At 41.2% G+C, this 7,980-nt stretch overlaps 1 long non-coding RNA gene across 1 annotated transcript; it reads left to right on the forward strand.

Annotated features, from left to right (window-relative positions):
- Positions 1 to 254: 254 nt before the first annotated feature.
- Positions 255 to 7,744, forward strand: LOC139433903 (uncharacterized). The gene is made up of 3 exons (XR_011643298.1): positions 255 to 387; positions 7,348 to 7,394; positions 7,630 to 7,744. It is a non-coding gene; the product is annotated as an uncharacterized lncRNA (long non-coding RNA).
- The last annotated feature ends 236 nt before the right edge of the window (positions 7,745 to 7,980 follow it).

A 7,980-nucleotide genomic window follows, 5' to 3' on the forward strand; every position in this document is an offset into this window, starting at 1 on the left:
ATCATCATGTGGATTGTTGTCACCGAGACAACTATTGTGACAACAACGTTTTTTATATGCCTAAAACAGTCCTGACGCTCTTCTGGTAATCATACGTCCTGTTACGTACACAGCTACGCAGGGCCTTTGTTATCATGTGCTACTCTGATATTAGAAGAGTAGTATATATATATATAGTAGTTGGTATTTTGCCCAACACCAATCTTCATTTATCTTTCGACCAGCTTTTGATCAATTTGCTTTTTTTTAAACAAACTCAATCAACATTTGTGTCCAATAATAGAACAGTCAAAACAAATCTCTGCCTCTTCCTGTTTCCTCCTCAGTGTCGATGATCTGGCTCTCTGTCTCTATCCACCCATGGACTATAGCGGAGTAGAGGACAATGTAAGACACACACACACACACACACACACACACACACACACACACACACACACACACACACACACACACACACACACACACACACACACACACACACACACACACACACACACACACACACACACACACACACACACACCCTCATTACGCCTGTAATATTTTGATATACAGTATGCAATATGTGAACTGATGTAAGTTGCAACGTTATGTTTTCTGAAGGCATTTATCTACGAGGTGGTTCTTTGCGTTACTAATGAGACACAGTTTCAGGGTTTTGAGGGTTAAAAGAATATATGTAGTTGCTATGATGAGCGCTTAATGAATCTAGTTTCATTTCAAATCACCTGAAAATGATGCCAGTAATCTGGAAAAGTGTTGCCATATGTAAATGTTGTGCTCCTCTCAGGCACGGTGTGGCTTGACTGTTCCTGCAATTGTGAACAATGTAATGTCGTGTTGCCAGCAGCGACGGGTGTGCAGACGAGTCACATCTCCACAGAGCAAGGACTAATATGTCCATGTAGGTCTTTGTCGGCAAGCGGAATTGTTTTATACATAAGAGCTTTTTGAACATGAACGCATGGGAACATGTCACAGTCGAGGCACAACAGACAACCTGAAAATCAGGCTCCTCTATTCTTTTGAACAGCAGCTTCACTTTCTTGAGCCAATGTCCCCATTGTTTAGTTATCCGCGTCGGTGGTATTCGAAGCAGCTCTTTGTTCTACTTCCAGAGAAAACGATTGACTTTTTCCGTGTTGATTAAGATCAGCAGCAGCTCTTTTTCTCCTTATCAAAGGGACACAGGTCAGACCAGTCCAACTCGTGTTGGAGTTGGACTGTAGGAAACCCAGATGTGTGTTACACACTTATTTTTTTTATTTTTTTCTTTACTTTATCTTTATTATTCTGAAATATTATATTATCCAATTTGCATAAGGAGTACTTTTTTTTTTATAAACTTTGTTTATTGATTTTCGTACACAAATTAAACAGAGATGACAGAGCAGTTGTGATTGACAGTGTCACATTACAGTTGTGCAGATCACATAACATATGAAACATTACAACAAGACAGACAAAAACAAACAAACAAAACAAACAGTTGGCTTGGTCACACAACAAAGCACAACCTCATTCTCTTAATGATGATAATAGTACAAATACATTTAAAATGCTTCACATATACATATATATCCACATACATATAAAATAATAATAAAAAAATAAAAAAAAGATATATCCACATACATATTCGGGTTTTATTCCGGTATATCCGGGAAGGTCATCCTCCCTGCATAGGCAAAGAAAGGCCCCCAGACACTCCGGAACTTCCCGGCGGAGCCTCTCAATGTGTAACGGATTTTTTCAAGCTGCAAATTATTAAAAATTTCCCTTATCCACATAGTGTGGGAAGGTGGTGTTGGTGATTTCCATCTTGTTAGAATAAGACGTCTTGCTAGTAATGTTGCAAAGGCTATAAGGTCTGCTTTGAGCCTAGGCAAAGGCAGGTTTGGGATGCCAAATACTGCAGTAATGGCATTAGGCTCGATAAGCGTCCCAGTTACCTCTGACAAAGTACTGAAAATTGAAGTCCAGTAGTTGTGCAGAGACGTACATGACCAAAACATATGCACATGGCTTGCAGGTGTTTGGTGACATTTTTCACAAGAAGGATCTATATTGTCAAACACTTTGAACAGCCTGACTTTAGTCCAATGGGTGCGGTGAACAACTTTACACTGAATCAAACCATGTCTTGCGCAGACGGATGAAGTATGCACACGCTTAAGAATATTGCCCCAAAGGTCCTCTGAGATCTCCTGCCCCAAACCCTCCTCCCAAACAGCTTTCAGAGAGTTTAGAGAGGTTGAATATAGGGTTTGGATTTGATTGTAAATACACGAGATAATTCCTTTCATCACAGGGGCCTGAGTGAGAAAAGCATCTAGAGGCGTGTCATTGGGCAGGTTAGGAAACTGAGCATATCTATTGCGAGCAAAACTCCGAATTTGCAGGTATCTAAAAAAATGATGTTTAGGAAGAGAGAACAATTCTGAGAGCTGTTGAAAAGATGCAAAAGTGTTCTCAATATATAAATCTTTAAATGTTTTAATACCAAGGTTTGACCATATCGAAAATGCACCATCTGATATGGAGGGGGGGGGAAACATGATTTGCAGCTAGTGGAGCCGAGGTAGAAAAAGCTTGCAGACCAAAGTGACGTTTAAACTGATTCCAAATCCTTAAGGAGGTTTTAACAACTATATTTTTAGCATAGAGGGAAACCGGGCTGTTGATGGGGGAGTGCACAAGTGATGTCAGTGACACAGGCTTAGAGGAAAAAGACTCCATAGCCAGCCAAGCCGGGCGAGGATGAAGTGTATTGGACCTAAGCCAATACTGTAAGATTCTTAGGTTGGAAGCCCAATAGTCAAATCTAAAGTTTGGCAAGGCCATTCCTCCAAGAAGCTTTGGCCTTTGTAGAGAGTCTTTACGAAGTCTAGGTTTCTTTTTGTTCCAAATAAACTCCAAAATTGAGCTATCAATTTTCTGAAAAAACGCTTGAGGAAGAAAAATAGGTATACACTGAAACAGATAGGCAAATTTAGGGAGAGTATTCATTTTTACTGAGTTGATCCTCGCGGCCAAATTTAAAGGGAGCAGTGACCAGCGTTCAAAGTCTTGTTGCATACGTTCTAAACAGGGTTGTAAAATTGGCCTTAAAGAGACTTTAAATGTGCTAGTAACTTGTATTCCAAGATATGTAAAGCTTTGCAGAGATACTTTAAATGGGAAGTTATGTAAAGGACATTTACGTGCGGTTGAGTTTAGAGGAAATAATTCACTTTTACCAAGATTAAGTTTATATCCTGATATGAAACCAAATGAGTCCAGCGTGGCAAGTGTAGCAGGGATTGAAACAGACAAGTTCGAGAGGTACATAAGAAGGTCGTCCGCATAAAGAGAGACTCTCTGTTCTGCGCCATTTCTGGTTATCCCAGTAATAAGGGGGTTAGAGCGAAGCGCAATGGCGAGGGGCTCAATCGCGAGGGCGAAAAGCAAAGGACTCAAAGGGCAACCCTGTGTGGTGGACCTATGAAGAGGGAAATATTCCGATTGATTGTTATTAGTTCTAACAGAGGCCTGAGGCGAGGAGTAAAGCAGTTTAATCCAGGTCGTAAACTTTTTCCCAAAGCCAATTTGTCTAAGGAGTAGAAGAGATAGCCCCACTCCACCCGGTCAAAAGCCTTCTCTGCGTCCAGGGATATTAATGCTTCTGGAGCACTAGAAGAAGATGGGTTATAAATTGTATTAAACAACCGTCTTAAATTAAAAAAAGAGTGTCTATTTTTAATGAAACCTGTTTGATCAGGGGAGATAACAGAGGGAAGTGTCGACTCAAGGCGTAAAGCTAAGAGTTTAGACAGTAGTTTGAAGTCTACATTCAGCAAGCTTATAGGACGAAACGAGGCACAGGACAAAGTGTCCTTATTCTTTTTCAAAATGAGGGAAAATCGAGGCCTGAGTGAGAGTCTGGGGTAATTTAAGAGATTCAAATGAGTCATTAAACATGTCAATTAAAATAGGAGCCAATTTATGTAAAAATGCCTTATAGAATTAAGCAGTGTAGCCGCCTGGTCCTGGACACTTGCCGCATTGCATGGACTTGGTTGCAGTAGCCAGTTCCTCAATAGTAATATTTTTTTCCAAATCGTCAACACAGTCAGGGTGAACGGTGGGTATATGGAGTGAGTTAAAGAAACTATCCAAGTGTGAAGAGTCGGATGTGTTTTCAGAAGTATACAACGATACGTAAAAATCTTTAAACTCATCATTGATTTTCTTAGGATCAATCGTCGAGCCTGAAGAGGTCCTAATCTGGGGAATTTGGTGAGACGACAATGTCTGTCGCAATTGATAGGCTAGCAATCTACTAGCCTTATCCCCATGTTCATAATAAGTATGTCTAGATTTCAGTAACATTTCTGTTGTGTGATCCGTAGCTAAGACCTCAAACTCAGTTTGTAAAGAGAGGCGCTCCTTGTATAAATCTGGAGGAGGAGAAGCAGAATAAATTGCGTCCAGCTGTGCAATACGTTTCGTTAAATTATTAAGTCTTTCCCTCCTCACTTTCCTCTCATAGCCGCTGTAAGAAATTATTTCACCTCTGATGTATGCCTTTAAGGTCTCCCACAACAGTGATGCGGACACATCAGGAGTTTTGTTATACTAAGAAAGAGATCTATTTGTCCGGAAACAAATTCCACAAAGTCTTCATTTGAAAGCAAACGATTATTGAAACGCCATGGAGCACGGTTTTATCAGACCCTGTGAAATGTATCCTCATAGTGACTGGGGCATGGTCAGATATGACTATCGCATTATGGGAAATTGATTTAACAGAAGGAAGAATTCTATTGTCTACGAGGAAATAATCTATACGAGTAAAAGTGTGGTTGGACATTTGCAGAAAAATGAATTATCCTTTCCAGAGGGATTAATAAAAACGCCAGGGGTCAGAAATGGCAAATTGTTTTTTAAAGGATTGAATTGCCTTGGCAGACCTAGACGGCTTACAATTCGGGTCGATGATCGGTCCAGTTTGAGGATCCAGCCCAGCCGTGAAATCCCCTCCCAAAATAAGGAAAGGTGAGGATATATCTGGTAGAATGGAAAAATAAATGTGTAAAAAACACATTCATCCCAGTTTGGTCCATATACATTGACAAGGAAGCCACTGGAGTACGAATCTAATTTGACCACTAACAGATTATTGTAGACCTCCCGTTTTGGTCTGCCATCACATTTGAACCACAAAAGGAAGTGACTTGTGCAAGTAAAATAGCTCACTCCCCTAGATTTCCCCCGTGTGAAAGAAGAGTGGTAGGTATGGCCAATCCAACTGGCCTTTAATCTGCTCTGATCAGAGACCCTAATGAGTTTCTTGTAGAAAAATTATCTGTGCACCCAGGTGCTTGAGATGGTGCAAAACTTTGCTGCGCTTAACAGGATTGTTAAGGCCCCTACAGTTCCAGGTACAAAATTGAAGCCCCTCTCCATCTTGTTGTATTAATTTAGGTGAAACCATAGAAGCATCTTAAGAGGCAAAGAGTGAAGCATAATATAACATATTTAGCAGAATGAGGTATAACGAATAACAGCATTTCAACATGTACAATGTTGATAGACCAAGCCGACACGAAAAACACAAAAAAGAAACAACCAAAAAAACAAAACACACAATATAGAACAACCCGTTGTGGTAAAAGAACCACGTTACTCCCTCCCACCTTGGCAGAAGTGCCTCCCCATGCGAGACACGCCGATCAAACCTTATAGGAATTGCTAAACGCTCCGTCGTAGCTACCATCCTAGGCTACTACTAACACAGCCTAAGCTACCCAAAGAGAAAGGTGACTGGGTAAAACAAGAGTAAACACGCACAAAATAAAACAGAACATTAGTACGTTCGTCACACGTTTAGACATGTTGTCAGTGACTAATTATCATGGAAAGCTACAATGACTTACTGGGAGATGCAGTCCAAGTTGTCATGAACAAAAAAAAGAAGAAGTGTGACAAGGAGCCGGCTCTGCTCCGTCACACAGCATTGGAGTGACTGCTTTCTTGAGTTTTGTATTGACAAAGTCATTTGCAGCTGTAGGATCTTCAAACCGATGTGTGTCTCCGCTCGGCAGCGTGATTCGGAGCACCGCTGGGTAGAGAAGTCCAAACTTAATGCCCGGACATGAGTGCAGCTGACGCTTGACAGTTCCAAAAGCAGCTCGTTTTTTAGCGACGGTGGAGGTGTAGTCAGCAAAGATAGAAATCCTCTTACCCTGACAGAGGAGGGGAGACAGTTCCCCGGCCCGACGTAGGATCTCATTGCGAATGTGAAAGTAATGAACTCTTACGACGAATGGTCGGGGTGCATCTCCCTCTCTGGGCCTGTCCCGCAGTGTACGATGAGCTCGATCTAGCAGGGGCTTTTCATCCAGGCGAAGTATTTCCTGAAGTAGTTTGGCGATAAACTCAGTAGGACGAGGTCCCTCCAATCCCTCCGATATGCCCACCAGCCGAATATTATTCATTCTGGATCTCCCCTCCAGGTCCTCGCACCGATCATCAGCATGTTTAGCCTGAGCCGTTAGCCTGCTAACTGTAGCTTCCAGCTCCGTTATCCGGCCGCTATGGTCAGTAGCAGCTCGTTCAAGCTCAAGCACAGTTTGCCCGTGTTGCTCGACTTTAGCTTGTAATGGTCCTATTGACTCTTTTAGTTCTTTTCGGACAGAGGTAATCTCGGAGCGTAGGCTGGAAGATAAAGAGTCAATTTTGCCAAAAATGTCGGCTTTCAGGGAGTCCATCATACTTTGTAAAAGTTCGGCGTCGAGTGCGTTAGCTTCAGCCACCCCTCGAGTAGCGTTAGCCGGGTCAGGCAAAGGCGAGGTTTTGCTGCGGCCTCCTTTCTGTGCTTCGGATTTTTGGCGAGCAGAAGACATTTCGGTTGTTTTGGTTAACAAAAGTCACGTACGACGAATCCTTAGTTTATGTTCTATTTAATTTCAACAATAAAATACCAAAATTGTGCAGGATTTATGAAATTAAGTCACATTCTCAGGAGCAGCGGAGAAACACGTCTTACATCCTCAGTGCCCGTGACTCCTCCCCTCTACACACAGTTATTTAGTAATAATAATACAATACATTTATAAAGCGCTTTTCCTGGTGCTCAACGCGTGTGCTTCAATTGCTGAGCCTTTTTAAAGTGTCGTACATAACTCGACACTCTGTTGACGGGGTTAAGACAAACCCTGGTGAAATATGCACATTTCAAAAGAGCATGTTTAGAGCAGTTAAAGGTGGTCTTTGCCCTTTATATAGTATTTAGGAATATTATGAAACGTGTCATTCAATATTCATATTAACATATAAAGGACTTTTCTTTTCTCGCTGCAGGTTTCTAAATTGGGAGCACTGTTAAAGAAAGTTCTTGAGATCATCAGGTAACATTAATGTTTAGTGATTATAATACTTCTGATATTTGAAGTTCATATCTGTGAATATGTAGTATTCTTTTGCTCCGACTGTATTTCATGTGTAATATGCATGATATAAAATGGGATTTTAACGATAAAAATCTCAAGCCTAGTAGAAATGAACTTAATTTGTATTATCTTTTCATTTAGTATTATTATTGTAATTGTTATTGTGGATAAAAAATGTTACCCCTCTATTCAGGTGCAGTCATGTATGCGGGGAATCTCAGCTGACCTGGGTTCAGTTCTTAGATGGAGCTGTTGATCACAACCTGCAAAAAACCAAAGACCTCCTTCAGCAGGACAGCTAGTGTGTGTGTGTGGTGTGTGTGTGTGTGGTCTGTGTGTGTGTGTGTGTGTGTGTGGTGTGTGTGGTGTGTGGTGTGTGTGTGTGTGTGTGTGGCTATATAAGAGGTATGGCTTTCTAAACATGTGTGTAAGACGTGTGTACAACAAATAAGAATTAAAAGGGAGTTGTCTCCTTACATTAACTACTTGTTTTTCAATAATCATGTCTTCACAGTTAATCTACTTGTTAAATACACACACACAC

This window comes from Pseudochaenichthys georgianus, chromosome 5 (assembly GCF_902827115.2).
Source record: "Pseudochaenichthys georgianus chromosome 5, fPseGeo1.2, whole genome shotgun sequence".
In the NCBI taxonomy this organism is placed as follows: Eukaryota; Metazoa; Chordata; class Actinopteri; order Perciformes; family Channichthyidae; genus Pseudochaenichthys; species Pseudochaenichthys georgianus.